The following is a 16,874-nucleotide window of genomic DNA, read 5'->3' as shown; positions in this document are numbered from 1 at the left end:
GCGGCTACATGCGGCATGAACTAGGTAGTTCGGATTAGGCTTCCTATTCCGAACTACCGTTACTCCTTGTGGAACGGTGAGATCTGCTTAGAGCACATGCCCAAGTCAAGGGGCAGCTCTCATCTGCAAGGGTGCGTCTAGACCATGGAGCTATTTCGGGATGCTTTTGGTATCCCGAAATAGCTATTTCGCATCTTTTAAACAAGCCCGTTATTTCAAAATAGCTTTTGAAATACCGGGCTCGCTATTCTGGCATCCTTCTAAATCTCGTTCCACGAGAATGAAGGGACGTTTCGGAATGGTGCTCTGTTTCGAAACGCACCCGAAATAAGCTACGGCATCTGCGTAGCTCCACGTGCGTAGCTTATTTGGAGCTACGGGTGCAGTGTAGACGCATCCCAGCAGAGCTTGTGCTGCTCCCAGCTTGGCCTTTGGGGCAGGGAGTTTGTTTATAGACACAGAGAGGCAGGGTGATTAAGATAACAGGAGGTTTGTAAGCCAAGTAATGGAAAGATTGTTAGATCACATAGCCCAGGGACTCCACTTAAAAGACAGGGGGGGAAAAGGGTAGGAATCCGTAGCGGTGTGCTCCAGGGATCTGTACTGGGACCAGTGCCGTTCCAGTTACTGAAAAATGATCTTGAAACAATGAAGTGGCAAAATTTGCAGGTGATACAACATTACCCAAAATAGTTAAGTCCTAAGCTGACTGCAAAGAGCTCTCACAGACAGGGCTGTCCCTAGGGGAGCACATGGGTAGGTGCAATCACCTTCTGCCCTGCCCTGGCTACCTAGCAGAGAAGGCCCCGCCCCCACAGCCCTACTGGGCATGCTCCAGCTGGAGGCCGGCTATAAAGGCCTGTGGATCAGCTAAGTCTGAGCTGATTGCTGGTGTGGAAGGTGCTCCTGACGGGGAAGTGCAAGTGCCAGTGCCGTTCCCTGTCAGCAGGGAGCCACAGCAGAGCCCCTTGGGCTGGAGGCAGAGAAGACTGAGCCGGAGAGACTGGTAGGAAGTAGCCCAGGGTGGGGTGTGGTACCCTCGGTGCTTGGTGTGTTTTGGTAGGGTTCCCTGATGAGCTAGTGGTGGCCCCCTCCACTGCTGACAGGGCCCTGGTCTGGGACCCAGTGAAGCGCGTGGGCCTGGGTTCCTCTACCCCCTCCTCACCAACCACATAAGGGGCTCTACCTTTCTGTCACTATTGACTCTGGCCACTAGGCCATGCTGCCCTGCAGGGATGGAGCTTTGCCACTGACTTGGGCAATTAGGCCTGACCATCGTGCTGAGAGAGGGTGTTCCTGGGAAACTGGCCATTAGGTCTCATTGCTTTGAGGCACAAGGGTGTTACTGTGACCATTAGGCTATGTGCGGGGTTGGGCACTGATTGAGAGGGCTTGCCCCCTGGCAGTGCCCCCACCTAAACCAAGTTATATTGGACTTGGGAAAGGCACAGATAAGGTCACCAGAAATAATGTGGGCTAAGGCATAGCTTCCATAGGAGGAGAAATTTAAAAGACCGGGACTATTCATCTTGGAAAAGAAATTACTAGATGGTGTGTGGGGGATGGGGGTATGTCTAGAAAATCATGACTGGTGTGCAAAATTGAATAAGGAAACATTATTTACTCCCATTAACATAACATAAGATGGTCACCCAATGAAATTTATAGGCAGCGGATTTAAAACAAGCAAAACACAATCATGAAATAATCAGCTTGTGGAACTCTTTGCTAGCAGTGATGGAAAGGTCCAAACTATAACAGGGTTCCAATAAGAATGAAATAAGATCAGAGAGAATAGGTCTTTCAATGGCTGTTAGTTAGGGTGGGTAGAAATGGTGTCCCTGGCCTCTGTTTGCTAGAAGCTGTGATTGGGTGACAGGGGATGGATTTCTTGTTCTGTTCATTCCTTCTGAAGCACCTGGCATTGGTCAGTGTTGCAAGACAGGATACTGGTCCAGATAGATCTTTGGTCTGACCCAGTATGGCTGTTCTGATGTTCTTATATAGAACCCAGGTGTATCTGCCCCCTGCTAAAACCCACTAGACCTCATTCCCCTCCAAGAGCGGAGAGCTCAGCAGTCCTGAAGGGGTCTCTCTCTTTGCAAAGTTAGTAACCAAGTAAGCAAATGCATTAACATGGTAAAGCTAACCAGTGATCCTTAAGGCTACGTCTACACTGGCCCCTTTTCCGGAAGGGGCATGTAAATTTCACTAGTCGTCGTAGGGAAATCCGCGGGGGATTTAAATATCCCCCGCGGCATTTAAATAAAAATGTCCGCCGCTTTTTTCCGGCTTTTAAAAAAGCCGGAAAAGAGCGTCTAGACTGGCCCCGATCCTCCGGAAAAAGTGCCCTTTTCCGGAGGCTCTTATTCTTACTTTTTCCGGAGGATCGGGGCCAGTCTAGACGCTCTTTTCCGGCTTTTTTAAAAGCCGGAAAAAAGCGGCGGACATTTTTATTTAAATGCCGCGGGGGATATTTAAATCCCCCGCGGATTTCCCTACGACGACTAGTGAAATTTACATGCCCCTTCCGGAAAAGGGGCCAGTGTAGACGTAGCCTAAGTGATTTGCCACAAGATGTCAGAATGTTAGTAGTAGAGCTGAGTAGTTCTAATATCTATTTCATTTTCTTTCTTTTTATATGAATTAGATACAGTGCTCCTGTCAGCTAACTGCTAAGTTATCAGCCAAAAATTTATTTTCTAAGAGCCTTAAAACATAAGAATGGCCATACTGGGTCAGACCAAAGGTCCATCTAGCCCAGTGTCCTGTCTGCCGACAGTGGGCAATACCAGATGCCCCGGAGGGAGGGAACACACAGGTAATCCTCACGTGATCCCTCTCTGTCACCCATTTCCAGACAAACAGAGGCTAGGGACACCATTCCTATCCATCCTGGCTAAAAGCCATTGATAGACATAACCTCCATGAATCTATCTAGCTCTTTTGAACATTGTTAAAGTCCTAGTCTTCACCACATCCTCTGGCAAGGAGTTCCACAGGTTGACTTGCGCTGAGTGAAGAAAAACTTCCTTTTGTTTGTTTTAAACCTATTGCCTATTAATTTCTGACAAGGGGTTGGCTTCATCTAGTTGGCCCTATTCATTGTAAGCAGACAAGTAGGTGACACACAACCTCCTGCCTACAGGGCTGTTGTATCGGGATACTTAAAACCTTTTTATAATTCAGAGGGAAACTGAGGCATGCATGGGCTTCATGAAAATACTTCAGAAAAGTCTCACTTTGTCACAGTGCCTATCTGCCTTGTGTTTTATTAAGTAGATGTGGCGAGAAGTTCTGTGGTACCTTATAGACTAACTGAAGTGTAGGAGCATAAGCTTTCGTGGGCAAAGACCCACTTTGTCAGATTAAGTAGATGTGTAATTCTTGGATTCATACACAGAATGACTCAGGAAAATGAATACCCTCCACACGCATGTTATTTGTATGTAGAACCCTAGAAAACCTACACAAGATTGTGCTGTTTGTACATGTGCATAGCAACGGACAGCCCCATCCCAAAATGCTTCCAAGTGAAACAGACAAGGAGTTGGAGAAATAAAATATTATTATTCCCGTTTTAGAGATGGTGCAAGAGAGGTAAGATTGGCTTGTCCAGAATCAAAGGAAGTCTTGGAGGTGAATCCAGACTCCCTGCTTAGTGCTTTAATCGCCAGATACAGAGTGCTTAAGGCCAGCACTTTCAAACTTGGGTGCCAGTTCATGTCTAACCTAGACTAGTCACCTAAATCCCCACCCAAATATGTTTTGGCAGCTGATGGTCTGAACTGCTGAGTACTCGCTGCTGTCATTGACCTCTGCCATCTTTCCTACTCTGACTTAGCCACCTCCATGAAAATTTAGGTGCCTAACCTAAGGCCACCGATGTATGAAAATGATGGCTTAGTTTGTTACACAACAGTGGGGGGAGAACTTGCATTTCCTGACTCCCGAGCGTTAGCTGGGATTGTTCCAATTGGCCTCTCTTGAGTCACATCACCTCCATCACATAAATGTAAGCAGGTAAAATGAACAATGACAATGCAGCTTTTATCTAAATTCTGGCTGCTATCTGGGGCAGAGGGAGATTATCCACCGGATGTATTAACTAAACAATGGGATGTAAATTTCTCCCAGGTTTAAGCCCTTGTATAATGTGATGCCTGTTTCAGCGCACTTCAGTATGTTGCGGAATCAGACTGATACTCAAAGCTGAGGATGTCCTATTCAACCGAACCTACGAAGAAGACTTTATTACAGAAGAGATCCCCATTGCCAGTTCTCTCTCTAGCTGGGTTATGCAGTAGAACATAAAACAGAGCTGGTCAAAACTTGGAGGAAACTTTTTAATTAAATTTTATTTTCAAAATGTACGATTTTTGGATGGTGTTTCCATGGAACATTTTTCTTTTCCCCAGTCTGCTCTAACATTGCATTTCAGTTTCCTGGCAGAATTTGAGTTTGGATAGAAGTGGCTATAAACCCATTGGAGAGCAGCCAGCCGAGGGTGTATACTAACATTGTCCGTTATTTGTACAGCGTATTATTATTCTACTGCGAGGGTCATCTGTGCTGCTGTGAAGGTCACACAGTGAGCTTATCGCTATCTGTGGCCACATGCAGGTACAGTTAGGAGCAAACTGCTTGTGCGTCGTATCCGTATGTCGCTTGAAATGGGAGCGGCTGGCTGAGGAGGGTGGGAAATGGCTCCCAGAACATGGGCTGTGTTGATTATCTGCAGACCTCTAACCTAGCCTGAGAGTTTCCTGAAGTGAAGTTGAGTTGGTCTATGTCAGAGTCTCAAACTACCAATCTGGGGGCCAGCCCTGGCCGGAGTGATTGTGCAATCGAACCTGGATTCCCGATGGGCAGGAGAGGGGAGGCTGTCTGATACTGGCCCCCAAGTGCCATTCTTTCCTGCCATAATCCCATCCCGTCCCATAGCACCCCATTCCCGAGGATGCAGCTTTGGGGATCACCAGGGGGCCTGGCGCTGCATGGTAGTGCTGGTAGTCATGGTAGTGCTGGTAGTCAGTGGTCATGGTAGTGGTCATGGTAGTGCTGGAACGATGGCGAAGCAAAACAGAGTGTAGGGTGGTACAACTGCTGCTGCTGAGCAATCCCTGTGAGCGCTCCACCCCCGTGATCCCTGAATCTGTGTCCTTGGAGGAGGGTGGGGGCTGGCAGAAAGGGGTGGGGCTTAGGGCCCAGTAAAGGACCGTGTTTGCCCCCCACTGGGAGTCCTGGGCTGGATTGTGCAGTTGCTCCGGCTGTGGCTGGCATTTGAGACCTCTGGTCCATGTGACTTTAATGGTCCATGTCTAGTTCCTATTGACCTGGTGTCTGCAACAACAAGCTAACCTATGCTCTCGCAAAGTGGTGAGCATGTCACTAAGGAAACCGAATTCCGGTCCTGTGGGGTGGCATCCATCAAAGTTAAACGAAAATCACTGTACCCCAAACCCTGACATCCCCACTCCTATGCAAACCTCCATTTGACCTCACTTATTGATTCCGGGGCTTAGGTTGGGATCTGGCCCAATATCATTTTATGGGCAGGTCTCTATGGAGCCAAATAACCAAGCTTAAGCAGCATTCATTCCGTTGGCTTTGTTAGGTATGTTTTTTGGCTGAAATGTGTGTATTCGTTGCACATTAAATTGGAATCCGCTCTGCAGTGCATGGGTGTGGGTGGGGACACACACTTATCTCTGGACTAGAGTGTAATGCAGGGTTTGGGGGGAGGATGTGATAGAATCATAGAATACTAGGACTGGAAGGGACCTCGAGAGGTCATCGAGTCCAGTCCTCTGTCCCCATGGCAGGACCCAGTACTGTCTAGACCATCCCTAGATGGAGCTGGGTGGCTGCTTACATACAGTATGTGCGCTCTCAAGGCAGCACAGGGGTGGTTTCTGGCTGCAAATAGCCTTATGGAGGTGTATTCCCTAAAAGCATGGAAGGAAACTCCTATGCCAGGCTACCCTAGCATAGGGTGCATTCTAGGGCCGAGGGGACCAACCAGTTCTGAAGCAGTAGCCACTGTAGTGAACTAGCCACATTATTCTGAAAATGTAAATAATTAATTTTGTGAACCAACTAGCCACACTCAACCAACCAAACAGCCACAGGTGGCTAGTGCGTTGGACACCACGATTCTAGGGGAAGGTGAAGGGATGGCGGGGGTGCGGAGGGTAGTGCTCTGCAGTGCCAATCTTCCACTGGCATACCGTCTTGCGATGCCATGCAGAAGCAGTGATCGGTGACTGACTTACTGACCCCTCCCATCTCTGCCCATTCACCTGTTGCCTTGCACAGCTGGGAGCTTTGCCACGGAGGAATCTCTCCTGATATTATTTGCATGTGTTCGATAGCCAAGACTGGAGAGTAGCCCTAGGAAGCCAAGGCCAAAGACTGATCTGCTTTGCATGAGTGACGGGTGTTTTGTAAATAGCCTTTTTAAACCGAGAGAGGGGGAAAAGAGAGAGCCGCAGACCCTCAGATCAACCATGCTGCGCACTTCTGTTGGCTTGGGCTCTGAACCAAGCCATTGGGATGGCTTTGCCAAAATGATAAATGTTACCGCTGTGGAAATAGTTCAACGCTCAGCTCATAACGGCCCCTTGTTCCGAGTGCTGAAGAGCAATCATTGTTTGGATGGCATGGGAACCGGGGAGCCAGGCTATAAAAACGACAGCTTCAACAGCCCACGACTGCGCCTGATAGATGGGTGTTCCAGGCCTGGCGCTCAGGGCTAGTCATAGAGGACACCTAGTGGCAGTGAGCTATAACTGCATATGCCTATGGACGTTTACATCTGACGGCTGAAGAAATCTGATTGGTTGATCGTGGGCTGGGGTATGGGCTGATTGCAGCATTTACAAGAGCTTGATGACAAACTGATCAAGGACGATCCTTTTAAGCAGGTCAAGGTGGAAAGAAGAAACCACCTCAGTGAGCGATTTGGCTAGTAGATCAAATGTATGCAATGGTTAGAAGTAGTTAATAGATATTCTGTGTTTCTTCACGCCCTGCAAGGAGAGAGGGGCACATCACACGCTCTAGAAGTGAGCTGCTACCAGGAAGCACAGACAGCAGCCTGTAAGGCCCCGAAGGTTAAATCAAAGGATTTCTTTCAGGCCTCTTGACTCTTATCCTGATATCTCCATTGCTGCTTCCATGTGCTTCGCAAACAGGGAACTAACACTCACAGCATGACTATAAAGTGACTGTTGTAACCCCCGTTTGACAGCTGGGGGGTGGGGAGGAGTGGGGCACAGAGGGATTATATGGCTTACAGGGTTGCACAGATCCCCTGCACTCCTGACAACCAGCGCTGGCCACTGTGCCGCCTTCCACTTCAGTCATACTGCTCTGGTAAGGGACGAGTGGAATTCTTGGCCAGAACGTCAGCTGCTGTAAATTGGCCAGTGATCTATTGACACCAGAGCCCAGGAGTGTCTGGAAAAGTCCCCTTTCGGTGCTGTCCATTATTTTACATCTCTCAGTGCATCCACCCAGGCCTGAACGAGGGGCACAGCTGCTGATTAGGAGGCTGGAAGACAAGGAGCAGAAAGGATTCTGAACTGCGCTGTGTGGGCTGGGGATGTAGCCACTCCCCCTCTCCCCCCGCCCTTGCCTGGCATTAGTGCTCACGGGGGCTGACAGGTATTGCAAGCCCGTGCATGACCTGTGGGGATCACTGTTCCATCCAGGCATGGTTCATGCGGGATTGTGGCTTACTCCGGAGGCAGGGTTGAGCACCTGAGCCATCCCCTTGGAACCCTGCAACATCAATGTTTACAGACCCCATTCTCCATGTAGAACAGAGATCTTCTTGCAGGTGGGCTGCAGGCTCAGAGCTCACCCTCCCCCCCCTTACAGTGGGAGTCTGCACTGGTGCTCCAGCCCCATGCCTCCCACCACAAGGTTGGAGCACCAGCTTCCAGCTGCAGGCCAGGGGAGGGAGGGTGAGTGTTGTGAGCTCTATCTGGCTTCTGGGGAAAGGGAGAGGCTCCATGGGCTGCTGCCCCTCTCTCTGCCTAGGGAAAGGCAATGCAGGAAACTGCTCGCCTGCAGGCTTTCCCTGCTGCTCCCATTGGCTGGAATCGTGGCCAATGGGAACTGCAGTGGGCAGTGCCTGGGAGTAGCAGGAGGCACTGAGTCAGGTAAGAATCCCCGCATGCTCACACCCCATGCAACCATCCATCTCTCCCACACACTCCCACTGTGACCAAGTACCCCAACCCCACTCCTGCACCCTTCCTCCCATCCTTCCCTCGCTCCTGTACCCCACCTCCCCTACAAACCCTGCCCCCACCCTGCTCCTATCCTACCACCCAGACCGCCTCTCCTCAGCCTGCTCCTGACCCGACCTTTCAGCCAGACTTCCTCCCTCGCCTGTTCCTGCACCCATCTTGTCGTCATGGGTGGCTGGCTGATAGTCTGCGGAAAGTTCTGCGTTGAGCGCGGTGGCCCACGGGCCAACCAGTTTGAGAACTGCTGCTCTAAGTGGTTGGAAAATGGTGGCTGGTATAACTTAACTGTAGCTTTCGAAGCGGCTACAGTTGTACAAAAAGATCTGAAGCCATTTTTCAGTGCTATCGAGGTCCTGTAGGAAGGAGATCGATTCTTGCCTAATTCCAAAAGCAGAACCTCTCTAGCTTCTTTCCTCATGGTGAAATAAAACCTGGCCAAGTGAATGCCGCTATTTAGTGGGCTGGGGCCGAAAAGACACTTGAGATATGTCCCGGTGGTCTTCATGCAAGCAGCAATAAAAGGACGATTGGATTGTTGACAGCTGCCAGTGTTAAACACCCAAGGCAGTTATGTCCGCTCTGCACATAGTACGGCGTGCTAGAGGCATGAATTTATGAACAACGTGGGTTTGAAGGCAGAGGAGATGAGGAAATCAATCTCCCAGAGAAAGAGGGAGATAATGGCAGACGAAGTTTGTTCGTACTCTGCTCAATGAGCCGCATTTGGAGAGATGAAGCAGATTAAAGATGACTTGCATATATTTCACCCGAGAGCAAGATTGTGATAGATTGTAGCCGGGGTCACTGTGGTTAGGCTGCTTCCATGCTGAAATCTTAATGCCTGATTCACTTAACTCTCGAGGAATTAGCTCTGGCTGAACTGAGCATTTCTGAGCGTAAAAGGCAATTTAGTTTTTCTCTTAGGAGTTTAGAACCGCCACCAAGGACATTGCAATCAGTAAAGTGTTCATTTTTGCAGAGACTCCTCGATTAAAAACCACATGAATTTAAACTTTGAAGGCACAATGCTAAGCAGAGTGGGCCCAAAAATTGAATGTGCCCTAAAACAGAATTTCACACCATCCCCAGAGAAATATTTAAGGCTACTGAAAAGGGTTCCTTGAATGGAAACCTTTCCCAGATGCCTTTGCATTCCAGAGATCATGGTATTGGTCTGTTTAAGGCCAGTGATCAATTGTCCAGAGTTCGATTTAACAGGTCTTAAGTAGACCTGCTAAATCAAACATAGAGGGCACTCTCCCCCCCCCATTGATGCTGGAACTCCTGCTCCTATGAGATATAAGGGAAGCCAACTGGAACATTTGCTCCCATCAGCCTCTCGCTGTGGGGGGAGCGGGGATGTCAGAGAAACTCAAATCAAGGTACGTCAACTCCAGCTACATAATTAACATAGCTCTCTTTCCCCTTCTCCATTGAAAAAGGCTATGTCCATTAACTGCAGGGCTGTCCTGGGAGCTAACCCTGCTGTGGCTCTGCTTTTTCAAAATGTATGAAGAGCTGCGAGGCTCTTAATACATTTAAAAAGCACAAGTACAGTGGCTGGGACCCAGCACGAGCCAGGAATCCGCTAATTCCTGGCTCGTGCCCGGTCCCCGCTACACCTCTGCCTCCCCTGCACCCCGTGGAGATGGTGCTGGTGGGGAACTGGCTTTTTCACCAGCTCCTGCCCCTCTTGCTGCCTCGCTGATAGAGGCATGGGGGGGAGGGGAGGAAGTGACTAGTTGAGTCACTAGTTGACTATGATAAGCATTTGCTAATTGGATAGTTGACTAGTCACTTTTATCCCTAACTTCTCAAGAGCCCCTGCAGCAAGGACAGGGGCATTCCCAAATGCTGCCGGATTGCACGGGACACAGGTAAAAACACAGAAGGGGAGATAAATGAGAGAGCCAGCCCTTGGCTAGAGGGGATTCAATGGAGCCTGGGAAGGCCTAGTGGAGAAGAGGGGGAAAGCGTAGTTAAGAGGTACAGAGCCTGTCAAGTTGTACCTTAGGAGCGCTTCCTTGCATGGGAGCATCAGGGCCGATTCTTTCCACACGGAATTCACTACCTGCACCACGGTCAAGCCCCAGGCTGTGTGTGGGAGAAAAGTGAGTGGAAAGGAGAGGGGAAACCCAACACCGGGATGGTGGACTAACTTGTAGGCTGCAGCTCCCCATACCAAATAGGCCAGCCCCTCTGTGAGCCTGTGGGATGATGCAGTAGGCACCTGCAACTATTTTATGGTCCCCATCAATCCTGATTACTTCCAATTCTCAACTTGTCTCCATTGCTGCTCTTTGCACACCCCTTTACTTTTAAGCTGTGGTAATAATTGGGCCTACAAATTTACCTCGCCACTTTTTTTTGTTTTGCTTCAGTTAAGTTTGTAAAATGTCACAGTAATATCCAACAAGAAGAGGTACAAAAGTCTGACTTAGTCTAAATATCATAAGAACTAAGGCCAATAACATAAGCACATAATATAGGGGTCACCAAATAAAATTAATGGGTAGCAGATTTAAAACAAACAAGAAGGTTTTTTTGTTTTGTTTTTTGTTTTTTTGCACACAGTCAACCTGTGGAACTCCTTGTCACAGGATGTGGCGAAGACCAGGACTTTAACAGGGTTCAAAAAAGAACTAGGTAGATTCATGGAGGATAGATCCATCAATAGTTAATAGCCAGGAATGGGAAGGAATGGTGTCCCCTAGGCTCTGTTTGTCAGAGGCTCACTTAATAATCACCTGGTCTAGTCACTCCCTGTAGGGCATCTGGCATTGGCCATTGTTGGCAGACCGGATGCTCGGCTTGGTGGACTTTTGGTCTGATCCAGTATGGCCACTCTTATGTTATGTCTGACTACTAATATAACCGAAGGACTGTGTTAAGATCATGCTTGGTAAATGAGAAAAGTGTAAGTGTGTGTGTGTGTGTGTGGGGGGAATCAATAGTGTGCTGGAATTAACCTAAAAGACAAAATGAGGGGATGGGCTTTGACACCCACCACCCCCTTTTTTTGGATCCTTAAAGAAAGAGACTTTGGGGGAGAAATTTGCTACTAGAGCAAACTTCCCCATCATGGCTGCCGCTACCCACTGTCTCCTGGCACCCTGGATCCTAAATGATGTCCTGACCAGGCAAGATTTTGTCTTGCTCTCTCCCATGTGTCCTTTTCCTTCCCTGCCTCCTTTCTTCTCTTATCTCCTTTTGTCTAACAGCTTGGCTTAGCCAGACAAGACTACGTATTTTGCAACACTGCTGTGAGAAAGGAAGCCAAAACAATCCTCTAAGCAACTTGATGCTGGTACAAGTTTGCCAGGTCTAAGAGTGGCTGGCCAGGCTTGTATTTTCCCAGCAGTGAGGTTGCAAGTGTAAGTCCACACCAGAGACCAGCTGTTTCTGTTTTTGCTGTTCTCTTCCTCTCCCCTTTTGTGGGTGTTTGTCTTCTAAGAAATGGGACTGGACTTCAGCAATAGCAGCTCCAGTACATCAACTAGCTCCTGCTCTTCCTCCCCAAACCGATGACTAGTATAATTTTTAATTCCAGCCAAGACTGTCAAGGGTTCTCCCCTCCCCCCTAAAAACAAAGAGAACAAGGGATGTTGTTAAATCAAAAATCTTAGTACTTTATCTTTCAAATGTTTTAACTGTTTTTCCTTCTTTACAAAAGGTTAAAATGATGCTTAATGGTGTGTGTGCTGAGCAGGCTAAAATAGGGACACCCTTCTGTTTTATGGGGCCCTATGCGGTACTACTAAACTGCCCCATGCCTGCTAGCAGCTGGGGGGAAGAAGGGAAGGGATGAGTATTTTTTAGCGATGTGACTTTTATAATCTTGAGCAACACACTCATGGAATGGGTGTTTAAAACCAATTTTAAACTAAGATTCTGTCAACTAATACAGTCAATTCAGAAACTGACAATATGGTTGTCAAATGCCTATTCAATGGCTTCATTACTGCTAGGATGGCTCTTTCACTGGTTCAGTGTTATGCTAATAGGTCTGGGAGGCATCTTCACTTTTAAATTAACTCGCCCCTCTTCAGAGGAAGCAGAGCCACAGAACAAGGTTAGGAAGAGGTGAGTGGGTAGACATTAAGGCCCAGTGGTGCCCCCGAATTTTTGGGTGCCCTACGCAGCTGTATATTCTGGATATGGGCAAGGACAGCCAAGGGCTAAAGACTCTCTGTATTCCAAACCCCTAAACTTGTTTGAAACTGTTCAGTGTTGGATGAGTCTCATTAGCACCTTTGGTCTGTGCATTTCATTAGATTATACAACAGAACCCAAATCCTTAGGCGGACAAAAACTCTCGCACTGTTAATAAGACGACAGCTGGCCTTGGACTCCCTTCAGCTACATGTAAACTAATATTGTGTCCCTCTCCTGTTCCCTGCAGGTGAAGATGTTTTCAGGCAGCACATTAGTCAATCAGAAAACACGACCAGATGTTTTCTGGCTAATATTTAATAGATCCAGCTTCTTGCGGGGAAAGGGACATTTTGCATTGGCGGCCAATAATAGGTTCAGACAAGTGAGCACTTAACTCCGCTTTCTCCAGAGAGCTGAGACATATTGAACTCCCAGTCTGGAAAGACAGGGAATTAGTTCTCCCACTTCCAGCAGTCCCACTCCCAAAACATGCAGGGAAGAGTGTTACAATCGTGCTGTGTGTGTTACTAGATAAGAGAAGTTGGTACAATCCTGCAGCTAGGAACAGCAGGGAATTTGTGGCTCCCCCATTCCTCCAGCCCGGTGAGACTGTAAAGAAAAAAAATCTACTTAGAAACTTGGCCAACAGGAACCAAGAGAAGCAGTTGCAGGGACATGAAGACACATTTTTTTCATGAGCAGAGCCAGCAGGAAAACCCTTTTTCTTGACTTTTCTTTGAAGGAAATTGGGAGTGAAAAATCTCTTAGCTGAAAACCAAGCGTCTGCATCCCATGAGAATGTTCAACCCTTAGTTGGAAAAATAACAAGCTGAAAACCAAACAGGGCTTTGAGTCTTTGGTGTTTTTATGAAATCAATCAACGATTTCCTTTTTGGAGTAACTGCCCACTTGACATTCACTATCTTTTGCTGAGCGTTTATTCAAACAACCCCTCTTCATAGCCTCTTAACTCACCCTCCAGCTACCATTTGTTTCCTGCTTCTGCTCTCTGGTAGGGCTCCCCTTCCTCGGGTTAGCGTTCCTATGAGTATGGCTCCACATCTCTGGGTAAGGGCTCTTATGTGTGGGATTCTTGGGGTTTCTAAGGGTTACTATGCACAGGGCTCCCCATCTATCAGAAAGAGGCAGAGTGGGAGGGTGGGAAAGAAGGGGGGCTTCAAAGCGGCAGCACTCCATGGAGACTGGGGGTCTGCTGCTTTGCAATGCCCTGGGCTCCCCACGGCGTTTCAAAGCATCAGCGCCACATGGAGCCTGGAATCAGCTGGGGACTCAGAGTCCCCAGCTGATTCCAGGCTCCATGCAGCACTGCTGTTTTGAAACGCCGTGGGGAGCATGGGGCCAGTGGGGGACTGCTTGAGTTCCCATGCTGCCTGTGGCACTTTTGCTTTTGAAATGTAGCAACAGCCCTGGCCTTGTTGCTCCACTTCAAAGGCGGAGGTGCCCTTATCATCTAATCGAATAGTTGATGCAAATTGCATCCTCTCTTTGATTAGCCGATTAATCTAAATTTAACATCTCTACCCCTGCCCTCAAGGGTTTGCTGTATCAATAAACCAAGTGTGGGGCAAAGCAAGCATCATCACCCCTCCTCCTGGGGGTGGGGGTGTGAGAAAGGGGGCATGTGCTCCTCCAGGTCATACAGCTGTTTGCAGCATCTGACCTCAAAAGGGCCACGTCTGGAAACTGAACTCAGGGCTCCCAACTCTGGTCGTTAAACTGCAGGGTCTTCCATCCTCTCTCGATCCCCTTTCCTAAGGCGTGGTGTGTGCCTCCAACCCTGATAACTTGGTCCAGAAGCATCTCGGTTACTGGACCTCAATTCACCCCCAGGCTAAACTCCATTCTTCCTCCCATGGCTTCATTATTTCCTTTGCATGATAATAGGTTTTATAAAAGGCATCTGTCCAAGGTGCTTACTGTAGGGTTCCCATAAGAAGCCCAAAATGCAGGCTTTAGAATTTGCCTGCATTGAGGAACAGAGCTCATGCCAATTGGAAACAAAGGGATTCTCATCATAGTCTTCAATGGGTCTTGGATGAGAACTGGACCTAGCAAATTTCTCCTGAGTGTCTCCAAGTATGTTACAGACAGTGAAACAGTCTCCCTGTGAGTAACTGTTACTACAACCTGGAGGTGAGGGATCTGCAAAGACATTGAAGGCATTTCTATCCTGCAATAAAAAACTGCAGCAACAATGCTCAGAATCTGGGCCAGCTGACTTGGGTTTATACCGCTCTACTCTGCGCTGATTAGGCCTCAGTTGGAGTAGTGTGTCCAGTTCTGGGCACCACATTTCAAGGAAGATGTGGAGAAATTGGAGAGGGTCCAAAGAAGAGCAACAAAGTGATTCAAGGTCTGGAAAACATGAGCTATAAGGGGAGACTGAAGGAATTGGGCTTGTTTAGTTTGGAAAAGAGAAAACAGAGAGGGGGACATAACAGCTTTCAAGTACCTATAAGAGTGTTACAAGGAGAGAAGAAAAATTGTTCTCCTTGACCTCTAATGAGTTTCAAATGCGGCAAGGGAAGTTTAGGTTGGATATTAGGAAAAACTTCCAAACTGTTAGGCTGTGTCTAGACTGGCCAGTTTTTCCAGAAAATCAGCCGCTTTTCCAGAAAAACTTGCCAGCTGTCTACACTGGCCGCTTGAATTTCCGCAAAAGCACCGACTTCCTACTGTCTGAAATCAGTGCCTCTTGCGGAAATACTATTCTGCTCCCGTTCAGGCAAAAGTCCCTTTTGGGCAAAGCTTTTGTGCAAAAGGGCCAGTGTAGACAGCTCAGATTTGTTTTCTGCAAAAAACCCCGATCGCGAAAATGGCGATCGGGGCTTTTTTGCGGAACAGAGCGTCTAGATTGACACGGACGCTTTTCTGCAAAAAGTGCTTTTGCGGAAAAGCGTCCGTGCCAATCTAGACGCTCTTTTCCGAATCTCTGTCATTGGAATCTCTATCATTGGAGATATTTAAGAGCAGGTTGGATAGGCCTCAATCAGGGATGATCCAGATAGTGCTTGGTTCTGCCATGAGGGCAGGGGACTGGATTTGATGACCTCTTGAGGTCCCTTCCAGTTCTAGTGTTCTATGATTCAATGGATCTTAGTGGTGGGGTTAAAAATTGCAGTGTAGACATTTGGACTGAGGCTGGAGCATGGATTCTGAAACCCTGCAAGATGAGTGGTCTCAGACACCCAGGTACCAGCCTGAGCCCAACCATCTACACTGCAATTTGTAGCCCTTCATCCCAAGCCATGCCCAAGTCATCTCACCCAAGAAAGCTGCAGCCTTACTGCTGGTTTTTTTTTTTTTTGCAGGGTACAACTGCCCCGAGCGGTCAAGTGGCTTAGCAAAACGTCCGTGACAGGAGTAGAAACAAGGAGTCCTGAATATCGATCCCATGCTCTTGAGACTAGACCACACAGGCTCTCAGACTTCATTTGCATTTATATAGCATCAAGTGCTGTGCCAGCTGGTATATCTCACACGAGAAACACCACGCTTGGTGTGTCTCACACAAGGAATTGACTGGCCAGACACACTTAGCGAAAAGCTCCTTAAGCCACTAGTACACATCTATATTCATCAGAGCAGGATCATTACATTATCTACTGTTGTCATTGAAGGGCATTTAATAAAGCAGAGGAAAGATTTAATAAGGCACAACAGTGATCATGACTTTGCTGCTGCTGCTAAATCACATTTTAGTTTTAGAATAAAAACTCCGGGAAGGTTAAAATGCAAGGCTAGGGAATAATGTTCAGGCATCAGTAAAGAGGCAATCATTCCAAAAGAAACATTTAAGGGGCTCTGAGAATGGGGACAGCATGGCTCACAGAATTAACTATAGGGCAGGAAGCTTTTCAAGCATGCAGTCTCTGATTTAAATCTGGCCCTGGTGGCCTATATGACGCGAGTTAATTATAGTGCCAGTAGCTGCGGAATACAATAGACAGATTCTCCTTCATTGCCAATCGATATAGCTTCATTGAACTCAATGGATTCCTATCAGCTAAGAATCTGGCCCTTACAGCTTTCAGTCCAATGATCTCATACTGCTTTACAAACATTTAGCAATCGAGCCTCACAATAGGTCGGTTGTGTATTCACGGAAACGTTTCTTTGTGCTTTTGGGCAAGTTGTCACAACCAAGTTTTTGAAATCTTTTGTGTCCGAAAACCCACTGAAAAATATGGGGGTTGCTTGATATAAACGACTCGATTAGTTTAGAAGAAACTGATGTTTTTCATGAAATTATGGTTTTAAAAGTCATTTTCTATTAAGACTTCTTCCAGAAAATTTCCAACCACCCCTATTCTTTGCCACATAATTTCCAATGCTTTATCCATCTTTGCATATTACTATTATTGTTTTATTAATTATTATTAATATTTGAATGATAGGTTCTTCCTAATATTGCATGTGAGCATCTGACTGTCCAGTTAT

Source organism: Pelodiscus sinensis, chromosome 7 (assembly GCF_052426305.1).
Source record: "Pelodiscus sinensis isolate ZL-2025 chromosome 7, ASM5242630v1, whole genome shotgun sequence".
NCBI classification, from domain to species: domain Eukaryota; kingdom Metazoa; phylum Chordata; order Testudines; family Trionychidae; genus Pelodiscus; species Pelodiscus sinensis.
The sequence above is the reverse complement of the archived record's forward strand: the minus strand, read 5'-3'. Positions refer to the sequence as shown.